Here is a 19,919-nt window from a genome sequence, read left to right on the forward strand (position 1 = left end):
TCTGCTGCAGTTGATAATTAAACAATGAAATGTAGCACAATCATGTTCAGCTCCCATCCCACAGCCATTCATTCAAATGTCCTTGGTCTTTCCAGCAAATGCTTATATCACGAGGAGTCCCATCCTAGCAGAATTTTGGCAGACCAGGAACATATCAACGATCTCAGCATTATTTGTTTTTACATTAAATTTTATTAATTTTGGTGAGGTGACAATAGACACAAACAAGTCAGCATGTAATTCTTGGTCGCACTGGGCTTCTGGTGCAATGAGCTCTCCTCTCCTATAGGTGGCACACGCTTTCACCATTGTCTCTCTCCATATGCCTCCCCCCCCCCAGTGGAGACTGTTCCAGCACTGCAGTCACAAAAAACTGTTAAAACCAAGACAAGTTTTATAGATCAGTAACATCTGGGGAGATGGGATGGCACATTTTACTTCCAGTTATGTGCTTGATTTAAGATATGTCCTTGATTGCACCCATGATAGTGGAGCAGAACTTCCAGAACCAGAAGCAGTATACCTCTGAATTACCAATTATAGTGGGGCAAAAGATAGGGGGGTGATACTTTCAGGCATATTGTGGGAGCTCTAGGAACATCTGGCCAACATGCTGGAGAAACATGCAGATGAATTTTCATGAGGACATTTTTAAAAGAAATGCAAACTGATGTGGAAATGTGGAGAGAAATGGAGGGAACCCAAAATGGACAGGCTCGCCTATTCCTACTTATGCATTTTGGGCAAATCACAGGCTTAAGTTTCCTAAAACTGAAATTATTATTATTATTATTATTATATTTGTATACTGCCCCATAGCTGAAGCTCTCTGGGTGATTTACAACAATTAAAAACAGTAAAAACAAATATACAAATTTAAAAACACTTAAAAAAAATTGAAAACACATACTAAAATCCCTGGGAGAAGAGGAAAAGGAGAAGAGAAGAGGCGCCGAAAAGATAACAGTGTTGTCGCCAGGCGCACCTCATCAGACAGATCATTCCATAATTTGGGGGCCACCACTGAGAAAGCCCTCTCCCTTGTTGCCATCCTCTGAGCTTCCCTCGGAGTAGGCACCTGGAGGAGGGCCTTAGATGCTGAGTGTACTGTATGGGTGGGTTCGTGTCAGGAGAGGCATTTCATCAGGTATTGTGGTCCCTAGCCACGTAAATCTCTCTCTCTCTCTCTCTCTGTGATTTCTTTGAATCATGTGGACAAAGCACTGAGCTCTGGCACAAAAACTGGTCTCTGGGTTGGTTCCTTCCACCCACAAGGTGGTTGGCTCTGCCACACCCAGCTCCTTCCATCCCTTTGCATCATTTACACACCTGGACCTTTTCTGCCACAGGTTCCTTTGACATACCAAAGTGCTGGACTGTGACCGCCTTAAAGCAGCCCCCACTTTTCTCCTCACCTCTCAGTCCACCTCTATTTATGGTGAGTTATTTACCTAAAGAGACATTTATGGCTTCATAATTAGCCAGGCGACGCATTGCCCGAGAAGCTGGCAATGGCCTGCCTCTTAGCGAGGGAGCAAAAACCCATCAGTGTCTGAAATGACCCATGACAGCAATTAGATTAGCACAATGTGTAACAGAGCACCCCACCCTACCTCTGGCTCACACCCCTGCTGGCAAAGGCCTCCTAGGTTTCTGCTGATCGGATTGCCCGTGCGCACCAGGGGTGGGGGGAGCAACCCACACTTAAATTTGTGCTTCATTTGGCAGCGCCATAAAACTGAATTACAGCCCACCGTACCCAGGGGCCATGGGACAAGAGAGAGGGGAGGAATCCCCAGCGTTGGAGGGGGAGCTGTCTGCCTCTCCGTACCAGTGATATGGCGCCACGTTTAATAGCCCACTGAGAGTTGCTCTCTGCCTCCCCAAATGAGACACATTAAAGGAGAGGCCGCAGTGGGAAAGAAGCAGGAAAGAATTAAGATGCACAGGAGCAGGGAAAAGTGCCATCAGTTGCTCAGTTTTCTAGGAGTTCTTGTTCATTTTCTCTTGCTGGGAGTGCCTCTAGGCCTGAGCAGCTTCCTGTGATATCGCCACTCTTCATGATGGCACGGAGAGCTTTTCCACACAGCTTTGGGTACTGAATCTGAAGGGCTGCTCTTCCCCAACTCCCTGGTGTGAGAGACCGCTCTGTGCGTTTGGTCTCGCCTTGAGATTGAGCATTGTTGGGAGTCTGGCTGAGGCACAGGCAGGCTGCCCTGCAAAGGGCCCCAGGCCAACTCTGAGGCTGGAGAAGGACGGAGGGTGGGTCTGTTCTGGATGAAGCAGGCACGGCCAAATCTGTGTGGCTTTTTCAAAGAGATGTTTTCCTTGGGCTGAGGCTCCAAGCCCAGAGCAGCAGTCCTATAGAGCCACCCAGGCCACAGGGAGCCACCCAGGCCCCCATTGGCTCCTCGGGTTACCTGGTTGAGCCCTCTGGCCATTATAAAGCCTAGGAAAGGTTGGGTCAGCAACATCTTCAGCCAGTCCCCTACAGGAAGGGATGTCCACTTGAGTTCTCTGCTTGAAGTTGTCATCTTTTTGAAGAGCTGTCTGGCAACAGCAGCTCATGTGGTGGGGAAGAGTCGGGGGGCAGACACTCTCCTGATGCCAGTGCTGCTGATTTATTTATATTTTATTTATTTGTTTCATTTATAGACCGCCCATAGCGAGTGGCTCTCTGGGCAGTGTACAAAAAGGTTAAAATACAAAATATCAACAATAAAATCAGACAACAAACAATAAACACAAGCAGCAACTAAAGAAAAAAAGAAAAAATAAAAAATTTAAATTATAACATAAACGCTTAAAATGCCCGGGAGCATAGCCAGGTCTTAACCCGGCGCCGAAAAGATAGAAGCGTAGGCGCCAGGCGTACTTCTTCGGGGAGGCTGTTCCACAGTTCGGGGGCCACTACAGAAAAGGCCCTAGATCGAGTAATGGGGCAGGATGGCGGAGAGGGCAAAGCTATGTGGAGGATACAGGTGGGAGTGCTGGACTGGCTGTGCCAGTGTCGTGTGTCCACCCACAGCCCTGACCTCAGTGCTGCTCTGCCCCACCCAGCCTTGTCCAGGTAAACTGCAGTGCTGCTGACGCTAGGAGGGCAGCTCCACAGCTGCACCCCACCCCACAGGCCACTCAGTGGAGACTGGTGGCTCCATGTCAGTGGGCCAGTGAATCCACTCCAGGTTTTCATCTGAACTTTCAAGGAGCTCCTTGGAATTTTGGACTAAAACCTGGAGTGGATTCCACTGCCCTATTGATATGGAGCCACCATCCGCCACTGAAGCTAACTTGGTCCAACTCCAAGTTAAAGTACCTTAAGAAGGGAGGCAGTCGGGCCTTGACGTCTCCTCTCAGCAGTGAGTGCCTGGATGGCAGCCTGAGCAGGCACGTAGCTCACTTGGTCACAGTCTTGTTCCCTGCATGAGAGGTCATAGAATCATAGAACAGCAGAGTTGAAAGGGGCCTATGAGGCCATCAAATTCAACCCCCCGCTCAGTGCAGGAATCCAAATTAAAGCATCCTCGACATGTCATTGTCCAGCTGTCTTTGGAATTCCTCCAGGGTTGGGGAGCCCATCACCTGGTCACATGGTCCTAAGCCATGTAAGGCTTTATAGGTTAAAACCAGCACCTTGAATCGAGCTCGGAAACATACAGGCAGCCAATGCAAGCGGGCCAGAATTGGTTTTATGTGTTCGAACCGTCTGGTCCCTGTTACCAATCTGGCCGCTGCATTGTGCACAAGCTGCAGTTTCTGAACCATCTTCAAAGGCAGTCCCACACAGAGCACATTGTAGTAATCTAACTTGGGACCTGCTACCTGAGCCCCTAGTTCAAATCGTCTGGCATCTTACAGGTGGGTAAAGTCAATCCTGGCAGTAGGAATGAGCTACCCTTTACATATTTGTAGAACCAGCGTGGGAATCAACTTCATATGGGCAAATCCACCTTGCCATGCATGGCATTCAGTGCTAGTCCTCCCCACCCGTTGAAGTTCATGGACATGACCAACTTAGGTTCATTCATTTCAGTGGGTCTACTCTGAGCAGGACTTCTTTGAACACCCCCCCAGGAGATCATTGCCCCTCTGAGACAGGAAGAGACGGGCAAGTGGGCAGGCAGGGTCCAGGCAACTGTCTCTGCCCATGTGGCCATTGTGAGCTTTTAACTGTTAAGAGTAGCACTGTGGGGCAAAGTCATGGGAAATAGCTCTCCCACTGCTTAGAAATGTGAATGATTAAGCGGTATATACGTGTCATAAATAAGAATAAATAACTGAAATATACTGCTAGTGCAGATGTAAAGGGTCCCTCAGGGCCAATCTAGAAGAGAATGTGAGAAGTTTTCTTTTGAAATGGAAAGTGGAAATGGACTGCCTTCAGGTTGATCCCGACTTATGGCGACCCCATGAATAGGGCTTTCATGGTAAGCGGTATTCAGAGGTAGTTTACCATTGCCTCCCTCTGAGGCTGAGAGGCAGTGACTGGCCCAAGGTCACCCTGTGAGCTTAATGGCTGTGTGGGGATTCGAACCCTGGTCTCCCAGGTCATAGTCCAACACTCTAACCAAATCTGATGGAAGCAGCTATGGGGAAGGGGTGCTTTCCCTTCTAACTTCTCAATCAAAAATGCCCCCTCCCCAGCTACTTTTCTACCTGTAGGAAAAAATCTGTTACAGGGTTTTCCACCTCTTCCCTCTGTAAGAACCTTGGAGGGGGAGGGATTATGAATGATAGGATTAGGAAATCTAGCCACCCACCCTTCTAACTGTGCCTCTGATCAAATGTTCACCCCCCCTCCCCATAGCTGCATTTCAGGGTTTTGTTTTGTTGTTAAAATCTCCCTTGAGAGTCTGTTTCTCTTGCATCACCTGCACCCCATCTACTTTGGCCTTCAGCCCAACCAAGCCTGTTGACTATCTGACGGCTCCAGAATGGCGGATCATTGCAGCCTTGTGGAAATTTAAGCCCCAGGCTGTGTAAATTTCCATAACATTGAAGGCTGGCCAGCCCAGCATATCCTCTCCTGCCTGATATCCTTCAAAAACCCATTAGCCTTTATGGGAACCTTGTCTCAGTCAAAGAAAGGAATAGCTTGCCGCACTGCCATTTACAAGCCTCTGTTTCACCTCAGGCACGTTGGTGATGCAGGTTGGAGTGCAGCCACAGGGGGTCCTGTTTTTGACACCCATCAGGTGGCACCAGCATGGGGGTCACTCGTGCTCTGCTGACAATGGGCAGTAGAGGGAGACCCAAGGGGTAACCGCGTTCCTTCTCCCTTACTTTTCCTGGGATCAGATTCCTCCAAAGCAGGTGTGTGTGTGTGTGTGTGTGTGTGTGATATGGCCCCCAAGCAATTTTTTTCTGGCCCTTTACAACTCCGCCAATTTTTGTAGTGGCGGCTAAAAGGGAAACAATTAGACAGAGCCCTGGGGTGGGTGGAGAAGTTCAAACCATGTGGTACATGCTCTGGTAACCTCACGTTTGGATTACTGTAATGCGCTTTACGTAGGGCTACCTTTGAAGACAGTTCGGAAGCTACAACTAGTGCAAAATGCGGCGGCCAGATTGCTGACAAGGACCAAGCGGTCTGAGCATATAACACCTGTTCTGGCCAGCTTGCACTGGTTGCCAATATGTTTCCGGGCTAGATTCAAAGTGTTGGTATTAACCTATAAAGCCTTATACGGTGCGGGACCACGATACCTTGCGGAACGCCTCTTCCGATATGAACCGGCCCGTGCACTACGTTCTGCTACGAAGGCCCTCCTCCGGGTTCCAACTCACAGGGAGGCCCGGAGGGTGATGACAAGATCTAGGGCCTTCTCAGTGGTGGCCCCCGAACTATGGAACAGGCTCCCCGAGGAAGTACGCCTGGCGCCGACTCTGCTCTCCTTCCGGCGCCAGGTCAAAACCTTCCTATTCTCTGAAGCATTTGAAGTTACACTGATTTACTTTTAAAAATGTTTATTGTATTGGATTGTTGATTGTATTTTAGTATTATTTTGTTATTCATTGTATTTTTATGCTATTTTATGTTCACCGCCCAGAGAGCTATTGCTAGTCGGGCGGTATATAAATTTAATAAATAATAATAATAATAACGTCGGACCAAAAAGGACATGTGATATATATTGTGTGTCCCTTGTGTTGTGTGTCCTGTGTCTGTGAGTGTGCCAAGCCCATTGCTGGCATGCAGCTCCTGGGCAGTTGGCTGAAATTTGGGCCAAAAAAGATTAGCTCCCGTATCTTGCTTGGTTTTGCCACAAGGTATGGAGCACATTTGCAAGGAAATATTGAGAGGAAAGTGATGATGGCAGCAAAATTAGATCGATGTTTTCACTAATCTTCATCTGCAATTTTCTCTTTCTCTCTCATTCTCTCTCTTGTTGATTAGAAGTACAGCCAGGGTTTTAAAAAAATAAAATAATCAAGAGGGTCATTTCTGAAACAATATTCAAAGCAAGGAGCATATTTTCGCCTGCCGCTCTTGAATGAGTGCCAGGTGGGGGGCTGGAGCAGGGTTTGAAACAGAGTCCTTAAGAATGCTGGAGAAAATAAAAGAAGCATGTTTAAGTCTACGTGCGTATATATACGTGTGTGTCTGTGCATTTGAGTCTGTCTCTGTGTGTAATCAGGTCGAACCCCTCCCTCCTGCATCACACAGAAAAATGTCGCTGCATCTTGGGACAAGGAAATCAACAGCCCTCCAAAACAAAAATGGTTAGGGATAAAACCAACCAACCAACCAACCCTGTCTCTGATTCTCAAATAATTTGCTTCAGTTAGTATTTTTGTGGAACCCAAGGACTTGCCTGTGCTAGCATTTTAAACGATAGCTGGCCAATATGCAAACATCTTTTTACTTGTTCTTTATTTTTTCCCCTGTGGAAGACAAGGCAGTATAGGAGGAAAATGCCTAAAAAAAACATGGGTACTACCCTGGCCACCCCCTGCATCAGAACAAGGTGGTAGAGTCCTGAGAAGAGCTGATAGATAGGACCAGATCAGTCCAGGAAGCAGGGAAGGATAGGAGTGCCACTTTAAATCCACTCTTGTACAAAGAAACCCACTGAAAATGGGGGGGGGCTAGCACACAGCAGGGGGCAGCCTGGGCTACCTTTGCCTCTGGTGTGCTCATTTTCTGTTTGTTGGGAGAGCATTCAGATTATCTGATCATCTCAAGGAATGTCTCTTCCCACAGGAGTCTTCAAATCTGCAGCTGAGGTCCTGCTTTGGATTTTGGCTCATATGGAGGCCATATGTCCAATGACCGCAACACCAAGCCTCAGTTAGCAATCTAGCTTTCTGTACTAACTGCAGTTTTCACAGTCTTCAAAGCCTTCTCCAGAGAGATTGCATTACAGTAGTCTAACCTGGAAATAGCTAACTGAGGCCAACTTATCTCTATCTAGGTAGGGTCACTGCTGGCATAAGGGTGAGCTGGTCAAAAGCACCACACACCACCGAAGCAGATGGATCAAGAAGCACTCCCCCCCAGGCACTGAACCTGTTCGTTCGGGTGGGGGGGAGAGTACATTCTCATCTAGCATAGGATGAGCACCACCACCTTGGGAAGGTGAACTGCCTTCATAGAGTACCCCCGTCTTGTCTGAACTGAGCTTCAGTTTATTGGCTTTCTTGTGGTGGAGTCAGGTATCATCCACATTTTGCACCTGAGATCTTCTGCATGCAAACAAGGATGTGCTCTGCCTCTGGGCTCTGTCTGTCTTCCCTGTGGCCATCTCCCCATCAGCTACTGCTTCTTTCCCCTGTTAATTGTAGATGAGGGGGGAGAGACAGAACTCTGGGGACGGAGAGGCCAATGGTTCTCCAAAAACCCAAAACTGAGTCACGAGAGACCTCGTCTCAGACATGCTGCTGGGTGCTTGGCTTGTTTGCTCCGAAAGAGCAAAGTTTGCCTTGGCTCAAGGGGGGCTCCTTTTTCTCTAAGCTTGGCAGTCTCTAGGTACCAAGTTCCTTTGATTTCCCAGAAAAACCAATTACTGAACAGCAGATTAGAGAGCTAATAAAATCCCATTATACCATTTTCAGAAAGTAAATCTGATCAGGATGCTGCCAATTTATCTTTGATGGCCCACAAAGAAGGCATCCATTCTGCCGGGCATCCTGTTAACAGCTCTAGATGGATGGGGCAAAGGCGTGGACGCGAGGGTAATACGAAACGGCAGTCCATTGGACTAATTAGATATCCAAAGCAAGCAGAGCCAGGAAGAAGGAAAAAATACCTCCTTTTCAGAAGCCTCATCAGCTTTCATGATGTCTCCAGCTTCAGCCAGAAAGTATCATCTCCCCCTCTCCTCCTCTTCCTCCTCCTCTTCTCTCCCCCTTAACATTTAGTACGGGAGTGGGACCAAATGCTGCCCTCCAGTCCTCTCTCTAACCCTCAAACCCCTTCCCAGGCCTGCACCCCTTGTTGGCCCTGCTTTGCACCAAGAGTGCTTTCTCCTGGCTGGAATGCGTCCATGAACTCTCCTAACAATTCCTGCATGGAGGATATCATAGGGGGTGTGGGGTGTGCCTGTGTGTAGAATTATTCTCCTGCACAAAGGTAATGTTTAGTTAGCTGCTGCACCGACTGTTGCTTCCGGCCCCATCCACTACCAGCTTGTGGCCCTGGAAAGGTTGCCTAGGAAGGGAAAAATGTGTATTTTTGCCAAGAAGTTTCCTGTAATATAATTCTTTTTTTAATGTTATTTTCACCAATGTGTGCATTTTTTATGCACACTTCACCCTGATATGTGCATTGTCGTACATATTACTTGGCCGCAGAACTGCACTGCAAAATTCAGAGAAGTGCAAATTTCAAAGGGTTGGTTGTGTTTCAGCACATGTAGTCCTGCCCAAAGTTGAAGAACTCAGACTCAGACACGGTTGTGTTTTTTTCTTTTATTGTAGTAAGAGACTGTTTCAATTCAGTGTGCTTCATGAATCTTCATGAACTGTGCTTACTCAGAAATCGGCATCTATCTAGAACTAGCTAAATGTGACTTTGAGACTCTAAGGCAGTCTTTCCCAACCGGTGTGCATCCAGATGTTGTTGGACTACAACTCCCATCAGCCTCAGCCATTGGCAATGCTGGCTGAGGCTGATGGGAGTTGTGGTCCAACAACATCTGGAGGCACACTGGTTGGGAAAGGCTGCTCTAAGGCATTGACTCAGCAACCTCTCCCCCCTCCCGAGTTAGCTTAAGTAAGGCTGGGTGGGCTTCTCACTTGCGTGTGCCAACTATCAATGCTGAGAGCACACGTGTAAGCAAAGGCTCCACCTTAACTGAGTCTATTGAATCTCCCGCCTCAGTCGTCTCCTCGTGCGAGGCGAAGGCAGGGCCTTGGCCACCATCTCATCTCCCCCCTCTGACGGAGGGGGACTGCTGACAGTCTGGGCATGGAGAGTGGGAGGGCGCCCGGCTGGGGAGCATCTGATGGGCCAAGTTGAGCTCGCACAGGAGTGTCCAGAGTTGTGGGGGCTGAGCTGTCAAGGACTGGAGCTGGGGCACCTTCTAAGTCCGTTTCACCACATGGCCCCTCCCCAGATTGTTCATCCCAGTCCAAGTCATCCTGTGTGTCTCTCTCGTTTGTCCACCCCCTCCCAGCAGGGTTCATGACACACATATTGTTTTGGAAAGTGCAGATTAGGAAGGTTCACTTTTAAATGCAAACTGAATCAAATTTCTCCCTGTCTCTACTCCTGGCTTCTTCTCACCAGTACCTCTTGCTTTACTTGAGCTAGCAAACCCACACCAGTGTAACAATGTTTGTGAAAAATGTGTCACTCCACAAATTCAATGCAAGTGGCAGATTTCCCCAATTTTCATAGAGGGGTGGGGCTACTACAAACATTAGCAGAGGTGTACCCTTTGGTGGGCCTGTCTCATGAGGTGGTTCGTAGAGGGGTGATCTGAGTCCTGTTTGGAAAACTTGCATGGCCCATTTTGCTGATACAGAAGTCTGCGATGACAATGCCTGGATTAGTAATGAGGCCCAAGGGATAAAGATTGACTAAAGGGGAAGGAAATGGGCTGTTGTGTTGTGGGTCACAGGATGGACTGAGGGCATAGAGCTGGCAACAAGATGATCTTAGGAAAAGATGGTGATTCGCTAAGGAGCAACATAAACATAGTTAAGAGATGGAGGTCACTCAAAGAAACAGCCAGCAAGGAATGGTGCAAATGGTGCTGATTTGACAACACTTGGGAAAGAGCCAGTGGTGGCCGGTGGGTCCATGTCAGTGGGGCAGAGGAATCTGCTCCGGGTTTCAGTCCAAACTTTCCTTGAAAGTTCAGAGTAAAACCCAGAGTGGATTCCACTGCCCCACTCACATGGACCCACCAGTCACCACTGTTTGCAGGATTCTTTGGGGAAAACAATGTGCTATTAAGCGTACACAGCCTTGTCCTGAAGTTCAAGAAATCAGCACAGATTCTTCACGCTTCGATGCTGTGGAGGTTTGATGTGGAGCATCTTGAGAGAGTTCCTTGGACAGAAGCCCCTCAGACTGGCCTCTTCAACATTGCAGGGACTGTGGAAGTGGTGAGCATTGTTTGCTGCCCTCACTAGGAGCATCACTTTGCTGTATGTTGGTTTAATAAGCCAGCCCTGTGTTATTTTAGAGAAGCCCACGTCTCTCTACCTTGGTCAACGGCCCACCAAAGAAGGAGTTTGTTCTGCTTGCCAAAGTAATGGCAGCTTCTCCAGTATGAGTGGCAGCCAGCCTCCTAGGACCCTGCCCTGCACTCACCCACTCCCTGCTTTCTATTCGCAACAAGATTCAATAAGCACAAACGGCTCTGAGCCGTGGTTTCCACTTCCCCGGGAGGAGGTTCCCATCTGCTAACAGAGTCAAGAAATCAAATTAGCGCTGGCTTTACGCTCACTTTCTCCATGACACAAGTATTGGCAGCCAAGGGCTGAGTTCATCAGGGCTCCACACTAATTTCTTATCTTGTTTAAGTGACTCCATGCTGCCATCTGATGCGATTTGCCCCCGTGCAAGTGCCCAAGGGCTCCAATTTCTGCCCGTTTCCCCATCAGTTCCATTAATAGGAAATGTGTGTTTGGGGTCAGGCAGGATGGTGGGGAGAGGTTTTTAAAAATAGAACTTGATTCCTGTTCTGTCTGGAAGAGAAGAGCATCTTTACAGTCCTATTGTGGACCCAATTGTTCTTTATGGGACTTAGAAGAAGCCCAGGACTACACAAGCAGCAGAATGGCGTGGTGGAACAGAGTGAGTCACTTTACAGTGCAGGTGAAGGAGAAAGCCACGTTTCTGAATATTCTGCTGTGTGGGGGTGGAGGTGGTTTGGAGTTCAGAATCCAACCCAGAAGAAAACTAGCACAGCAAAGAGGAAAGGCTTGGCTGTCACCTCTCTCCCTCTTGCACTAGTTGTTTTACTTGCAAGGAGGGTTTTAAAAAAACCGTATGGTAGCCTTAGATAAAGCAACCACCAACACTGTTTAGCTTCATTTGCCTTCTTCCTCCAAGTGGAGCAATAAGAATTTTTTAAATATGCAGCCAGAGCTGAGTCCAGTCTACCACTTCCAGACAGTTTACGCTGCTTGTGTAGAATAGCATCCTTTCCAACGTTTTGCAGGTAAAAATATGAACTGGGGTGTTGCAAACATCAGTGCCCAATTTCTTTCATTTCCCCTGGCACCCATCACTGAAGGCTGAACCCCACGTTCTGTATTCATTGTCTCTATAATCACCTGCCTCCCATTGACTTAAAAGACAGGCGGGTTTTTCATTGCATTGGTTAAGAATGCTCTAGGGGAAAAATGGTTCTATAATATGATATCAAAATATGTCTCTGCAATAACAATGGTGAATTGGCAGGCTGTGCATGATTTATTTATTGAATTTATATCCCGCCCTTCTTCTTGAAAGAGCCTAGGGTGGCAAACAAATCGATAAAACAGTTTAACAACAAAAAGAAAAGCATTCTAAAAGGAGCTAAAACTCTCCAAAAACACAATTACAGTTAAAAGCACTATTTCATCCAGTGATCCTCCGGGTTGCCAGAAATAGCTTCAGTAAACAGGAATGTTTTCAAATTTCTCCTAAAAGTCAATAGTGATGGAGACAAATGCACCTCATTAGGGAGGGCATTCCACAAACAGGGAGCTACCACTGAATAAAGCCCTGTCATGGGTCAATGCCAACCAGGCAACCCTTGGCGGTGGCACCACCAAGAAGGCCTCACATGCTGATCCAAAGGGTCTGAGATGATTGACAGTGGGAAAGGATATTATCTTTAGATATTTGGGTCCTAAGCCATTAGGGCTTTATATGCTAATACTAACATGAATTGGATGTGGCAGCCCATGCAGAGCTTTCAGGACTAGTGACACACATGGTCCCATCAGGCTGCCCTACTTACTAACACTGGATGTTTGTGTACATTTGTAGTGTTGGTGTGCGTGCATTTATATGGGTATGCGTTGGAAATAAGGGGCATCTGTGCCCCACCCTGAAATATAACTTCAAGAGACCCTGTAGAAGGAGTTGAATCCTAAAGAATGCCAACTCTAGCAACCCACACTAACCTGTTCTTCATGAGGCATTTCCCCCCCCAGGCAAAAAAAAAAATGAAAAAAAAAATGAAATGGACTGCCTTCCAGTCGATCCCGACTTAGGGGCGACCCTATGAAGAGGGTTTTCATGGTAAGCGGTATTCAGAGGGGGTTTACCATTGCTTTCCTCTGAGGCTGAGAGGCAGTGACTGGCCCAAGGTCACCCAGTGAGCTTCATGGCTGTGTGGGGATTCGAACCCTGGTCTCCCAGGTCGTAGTCCAACACCTTAACCACTATACTACACTGGCTCTAAGAGGCAACAAATAGGGAGAATTCCCTTGGGACAGTGATCAGAACAGGGCTGGCTCTGCCATTTGGCTGCTGCCTCACGGGCAGATGCTGGGGCGAGGGGGGTAGCAGATACCTCACCATCTTCCCTGTGCTTCCTAGGCTACCCTGCCCTCTGTCCCTGAGCCTAGCCTGCTGCCATCTGGGTACATCCTCGAAGCTAGCCTGCTGTCGCCTGATGCAGGGGAAGATGCTGTGCTTTCTTCAACGTTGAAGTAAGCTTCAGCTTCTAGATCAGTTGTGGGATGGAGGGGGGCCCATCTTGACCAGTGAAATATCTCAGGCCAGCCCTGGCTAATAGGGAGATTGTATTTGCTTTTATTTTTGTGTGTATTTTTATGGTGAAGGGTAGATAAGAAACAATGAAAAAAATGTATGGGCCGCAGGCAGCAGCAGAAGGAGGTGGGTCTGCAGCATCAGGATGGACTATCACTTCAGTGGGGGGGGGAACGTGCCTGCTTTTGAACGCCACCCCACATGACTCCTACAAGTAAAAAACGAGCACATCAGAGAGAGGTTGCAGCCCATTTTCTGCTTGCAAGGCCTTTGTTTTTGACAGATGGGAGCACTCAAGGATGCAGACCTCCACCGGCTGTTTGCAGTGCTCCAGTCCATTCTGCTGCCTCAGAACTTATCCATCCATTCTGCTCCTGGCAGACATCGCCTCAAGGCCAGGATACTCCAGACTGCAGCTTTAGAGACCCAGAACGCCTTGGAGTTCACCGCACGGGTTTCTCCCATAGCCGTCTTCCTCCCTTTTGGGTTACCTGGGGCTCAGCTTCCCCACACAACAGGACGAGCGCTCAAACAGAGGGGAAGGAGAGTGGCCCAAGGGCCTCAGAGCTTGCCCTCTGGCCTTTCTTAATTCACCCCAAGCCCCTCCCACATGTAGGTGGGGGGCTTGGTTTGCACAAATGATAGCCAGTGAATTGTAAGTGGCAGCCATTCCAGGGCTTGCTAGGCTTCCCGCACGCATCAATAACTTTTGTTCTACAGAGAGAAGTCTGTGGGTCTCTGGCTTGAACTCCTGTGCTACGTAACACAAGGCTCTGCATTTCAGTCTGGTCAGGGTTGGCGCTAATGTTATCTGATCCTGGTCACACACCCCTATCACAACACTTGATACGTTAATGCAGAAATTATCGCTAAAACATCCTCATCCATTTGTCAGGCCGGCGCTCCGGTGGATCTCAGGTTCCACACGGCCTCTCAGGTTCAGCCTGGCACAGACATCTCAGGCAGCGCTACCCTGCCCGCCCTGTGCCTGAAGAGATGCAGCAGCTATGAGCATCAGTCCCTGATCCTTTTTGCATGACATCAGCTTGGGTGGGTGGGTGAATATCTTTGAGTCCTCTCTGCCTGAAACTTGAGGCAGCAGAGGGACTGGCTGATTGCAGCATTAATTATGCATTTTTTAAAAATCCAAGAGTTAAGGGAAAGGAAGAAAGGAGGGGAATAGAGGACGCTCTGCCTCCTTAATTACATTTAATTTCTCTGCAGAGGCAAAGACAGAGTAGAAGAAAGGGGTGAAGACTTATGCTGTGTCAAGGCAATCGGAGGAGGAACTGAGGAAAGAAAGTGCCTTCCACCACACTTCCAAAGGGGTCCATGGCGCCCTCTGCCCTGTGGCTCTCTCTTCTCCTGCTGCTGTTCCCTTCTGTGCTGCAATGCAAAGGTAAGGGAACTTGAGCAAAAGTTTGAAAGAGCTGGGCTGCTCTTTTTGTGGCTGTGGACCGGAGATTTTGCAAGGGGGATTCCGTTGGCATTTGGGAGATTGCTGAATGTTTATTTTTAAAGCCAGTGGCCCATCTTGACCCATCAGGACAGCAGCAATCATGTCATGTGTTTATGTAAGAGAACACTAATGGAAAGCCTTTGTTCTGTGATAATGGGTTGCTCAAGGGCAGTGCCGGGTTTGAGGTGAGTGTGGGGAGGGGAAGGGTTGCACAGTTGGAAAAGGTGAAAAGAAAAAAGAAAGCCTTGTTATCAAAGGTGACTGGGTAATTTGCTGCCACGAGGTGCAAAGGCAGCCATAGTGGCTTGGGTGACTTTAAAAGGGAGTTAGGCACATTGATGGAGGAGAATGGGAGGTCTACTGATGGCTAATGAATGGAACCTTCGGGTTCGGAGACAGTCTACCTCCAAATATCAGCTGCAGGGGACAAACAAAAGTTGCTTTCGTGCCCTGCATGTGAGCTGCTCAGGACACCTGGCTGTCCACTGCTGGAAACAAAATGATCAATTAAATCGGTCCTCAGTTCAGCAGGGGTCTTTTCTAGTTAGCGGAGCAGCTAGCTACATTTAGACCAGCCTCCCCCAACCGGTGGCTATCTAGATATTGTTGGACTGCAGCCCCCATCTTTGCTAACCATTGGCCACGCTGGGGGTTGGGGCTGAAAGCACGTTGGACAGCTCCTTGAAAGTTCAGACTAAAACACGGAGCAGATTCACTGCCCCACTGATATCAGGGCCACCCATATCCACTGGTAATATGTTAGTACTTCACTTCAAAATGTGGTAAGCCTGTCCTGTCGCCTTTGTGGGCCCTCCTCCTCACTCTGTTCGCTGGGGCCCTGGACATCTGCCATCCAGCCTCCCCTGACAGCACAGCACCCCTGGTCCTGGTGTTCTTATATTCAAAGCATCCTTTAAGCAGAAGGTGACGGATCTAGATGGAAGGGTGTTTTTCATTAAGGGAGCGTACGAGCAATCTTTAAGACACTTGTGTGGTTGAATCATCAGACTTTGCTGCCTACTAGGAAAAAAATGCCCAAGATTTGGGAAGAGAATTTTAACATTTTATGGCCTTTTCTTCCAACCTCAGGTTTCTTGCCATTTAAATTAATTTGGGGGGGGGAGTGAGAGATGGAAAAGTGACATTTATTCATAGATCTACTGAGTACAATAAAGCATTAAACACACACAAACACACACACAGAGGATCACCATTTGAGAACCAGTTGCCTGAGCCAAGTGATCTTGGAAAACCCAGTTCCGTGTGCCTGTTGTTGCTCAGAACGGCGGGGGCTGAAATCCTTGGACGACACCAACGGTGCAGAGAAGAGATGATTGCGTTGCTGTTCATGCTTCCTGTTCCTGATAACACAGCACGCTGGGTTAGCTAATGATCATCTGTTCATTTGGAGAACTTTGGTTTGATAAACGATGGGAACAGAATTGAGAGTAGCTGGGAAATGCTGACAAGTGGACATCTGCTGTTGTTTTGTTGCCATCCTAAGACAGGCTTGAGCATGACTTTCATTTGGGAACCATTTGGAAGACACCCCCTCCTTTGCCATACACTAGCACAACATTATCAGAGGCAGTATGCTTCTGGATACCGGTTGCGTACTAGAATACGCAGGAGGGGAGAGGGGTCTTGTGTGGAGGTTCTGCTTCCCATAATGGGCATATGGTTGGCCACAGTGAGAACAGGATGCTGGACCAGAGATGGGCCATTGGCCTGATCCAGCAGGCTCTTCTGATGTTCTTATTATTCTGGAAAAGTGACCAAATCACAGGTGATGTTTGGGCAAGGATGTGTCCCTCCAGATGTTGCTGGACTACAGCTCCCATAATCCCTGACCTTTGGCCATGGGGGCTCCTGGGAGTTGTAGTACAGCAACATCTGGAGGGACACAGTTTCCCCATCCCTTTGCCAGGGCTTGAAAACCCCACATGAAGTTCCAGGATTGGTGGCAGAAACTTCTCTCCAAATTCCACTGAAAAGAAGCCTCGGTGCACTCCGCTCACAGCACTCTTCTTCCAGTGGAGCCTGGTTAGGACACATTTTCAGTGAGGCAGTGGCCAGAATGATTATTATTACTAGGGATAAATCATCCATAAGAACATAAGAGGAGCCCTGCTTGGTCAGACCAAAGGTCCATCTAGTCTAGCATTTTGTTTCCTACAGCAGCCATCCAGGAGCTTCTAAGAGGTCCACAAGCAGGGCAAGAAAACAGCTCTCTCCTGCTGTTGCTCACCCAGTAGCTGGTACTCAGAGATAGAATGCCTCTGAACATGGGGGTTTCATGCAACCATCACAGGTGAGTTGATGAATCCATCCTCATGAATTGGCCTCATCTCCTCTTTCTAAAGGAATCTCTGCAAGTAGCCATCTCTCCATTTTGGGGCAGAGAATCCCACACATTAATTGCACATGGTGCAAAAAAGCACTTTCTTATCTGTCCTGAACTCACTGCCAGTCAATTGGACGACCCTGAGTTCTTGCATTCGGAGAATGGAGGGTGTGGGTGTGAAAGGCTTTTATCCACTTTCTCCACACCTCTATCGTGTTCCCCACCCTCACCAAGGTGTCTCTCTCCCGCCCCCCCAAATTAAAAAGCCCCAAATGCTTTTAAGCCTTTCCTTGCAGGGATGATGCTCCACCCTCTGTTGGAACATAGGAAGGAAGCTGCCTTATGGTGAGTCAGATCATTGGTCCATTTAGCACCGTACTCTCTCTTCAAGGCTTCAGGCAGTACTATCTCTACAGGGCTTCTGCTTCCAATGGTTGCATTTGGCCCAAAGTGACTTTATAAACAGACCACACAGAGTTCATAGTTGTCAATATCAATGCCGTGAAAAGGCACATGAAGCTGCTTTATGCTGGCTTAGGTCATTGGTCCCTGTAGCTCAGCCTGCAGGGACTACAACTCCCATCACCCCGATCATTGGCCATGCTCGCTGGGGCTGGTGGGAGTGGCATTCCAGGACATCTGGAGGGTACTAGGTTGGAGAAGGCTACTCCAGATCACGATGGCCTCCTTGGCTGGCAACAACTTTCCAGGCACTCAGATAGGGATGGAAAATCCTGTCCATTTCGAAATTGCTCAATTTTCCAACCTTATATTCAGTTCTCCATATTTCTGCAGCAATCAGCAATCTTGTTAAAAAAAACCTCATGAAAATTCTCTAGCATTTCAGTGCAAATTTCTCTTAATAAACAACATTTTTGTAGGCAGATTTGACTAATGTACACATTTTTGCAAGTACTTCCTCATCACATAATGCATTTTTGTGTGTTATTTTCACTCATGGATCCATTTTTATGCACATTGTCCCCTCACGTATGCATTTTGGTAAACAGTGTTTGGTTGGCGAACCGCATTGCACAATTTGAATAAGTGGGAATTTCGAAGGATGGTCGTGTTTTGGTTCTCATATTGTTTCGGAAAGTGAGAATTTGATAGATTCGGCTTCAGATGCAAACTAAGTCCCTAGTCTCAGATATATAAGGACTTTTCTTAGCCCTGCAACTAGAGAACCTTTGTAGTGGGGAGTGTCAGAGATTATACTGGAGACTTTCTGCACACACGTAAGGCACAGCCACTGAGGCAGAATCCAGGACAGGAGTGGCCAATGCCGTGTCCTCTAGATGGGGACTCCAACTCCCTTCAGCCCTAGCTAACATGGCCGGTGGTCAGGATGATGGACTATGTAGTCCACAACATGTGGAGGGCACCATGTTGGCTACCCCTGAGCTGGAGAGAGCCATCAGCCACAGAGACACCCTAGACTCCGAATTGCTCAGCCCCCTCGAATGACAGCCACTTGTCCCAAAGAGTTAAATGGGTTCCTTCCATTCTTGCAGAGGGTGCCCTGCTTATCTCAGAAAGAATCCCTGCCAGACGTGAGTCAGCCCAGGGCTGCTCCAAGTGCCACGTGATCTCCCTCCTTGCCCTTTCTAGGTGAAAACAACATTCTTTGTGTTCCTGGTATGTGAAAAACTAACAAACCCCCAATGGCTCTTTACAGATCCTACTCCCATCTGCTGCCTGCAGGAAATATGGGGGTGGCAGAGATTGGAGGGTTCATTTTACTCTTGGGAGCTGTACCTTTTGAAAGGCCTGATAAATTTGTCTCAGACCCCCCCGAGCTCCTTCCTAAAACTACAGTTCCCCAGAGACCATCGATTGGGAGGAGGGATGAAAGGACCTCTCAATTTCCATGCTCTCATTGCCTAATTTTTCCAGTCTTAAATTCAGTTCTCCACATTTCTGGAGCAATTTGTGATTTTTCAGCATATTGGTGTGAATTTCTCCTAATAAACACATTTTTGTATGCAATTTTGACTAATGTACACATTTTGCAAGCAATTTCCCCTTACATGTTATTTTTGTATGTTCTTTTCATGAATACGTTCATTTTATGCACACTTCCCTCTAATAAAGGCATTTTTTGTAAATATTGGGTGGTTGAACACCTGCATCGCAAATTTTGGATGTGCTAATTTTGAAGGACAGATGTGCTTTGGTTTTCATATTGTTTTGGAGAGTACAAATTTGATGGATTCAGCATTAAAGGCTGTAATTTCTCCCCCATCCCTAGCTGGGGACCCAGGTCAGCTAGCCCTTGGCCCAGCCATCTTCATGCACTAAGTTTGCAGAATCCAAGAGAATCTCAAGGTCTGAGTTCTTTGGTGTGATGTTTTTAAGATCTCCATGACTCTATGCATCCTGAGGGCTTCTTTTATCACTCAAGAGCTGGACTGTAAACAGCCCATCACTTTTTCTCTCTGTCTTTGTAGCAAGGATACATATTCCCCGCCCCCTCTGCAATCTTAATACCCGAGGCAAAAAGGCTAAGAGCCAATCCTGGAGCCCATCCTGGCCAGCTGTAGGCCTTGTCACATGCCAGTTGGATCTTTAAGGGTCATTTGGAAGAGACAAAGCCCACAGTTGAATTACCCAGCTAGCCTGCTTTCTGCAGATTCCCCTAATTTGTTTTCTTCTCTGAGCTCTCCCCTCCCTGTGTTCACCCTCCAGCTGCCTGAAGCTCGTGAGCCCAGCTAGCTTGGAGGAATTATAGAGGGTGTGAAAAGGCAGAGGGGACTGCTTGAAAAGCCTCCTCTAAGGATGTTTTCCCCCAAGCACCTGCAGATCTATTCCAATTAGGGGCTGCTGGGAAGTGTGAATTGTGTCCCAGTCGTAGGGAGTCATGTTCAGGGAGACACGTTGCAGGTCGCAGCAGTAGCCACAGCTCTGGTGCTTTGACTTGTCTTTTTTCGACACGAGCTGCCTTGCAAGATAAGGTT

The sequence above is a fragment of the Rhineura floridana genome, chromosome 12 (genome assembly GCF_030035675.1).
Source record: "Rhineura floridana isolate rRhiFlo1 chromosome 12, rRhiFlo1.hap2, whole genome shotgun sequence".
Lineage (NCBI taxonomy): Eukaryota > Metazoa > Chordata > Lepidosauria > Squamata > Rhineuridae > Rhineura > Rhineura floridana.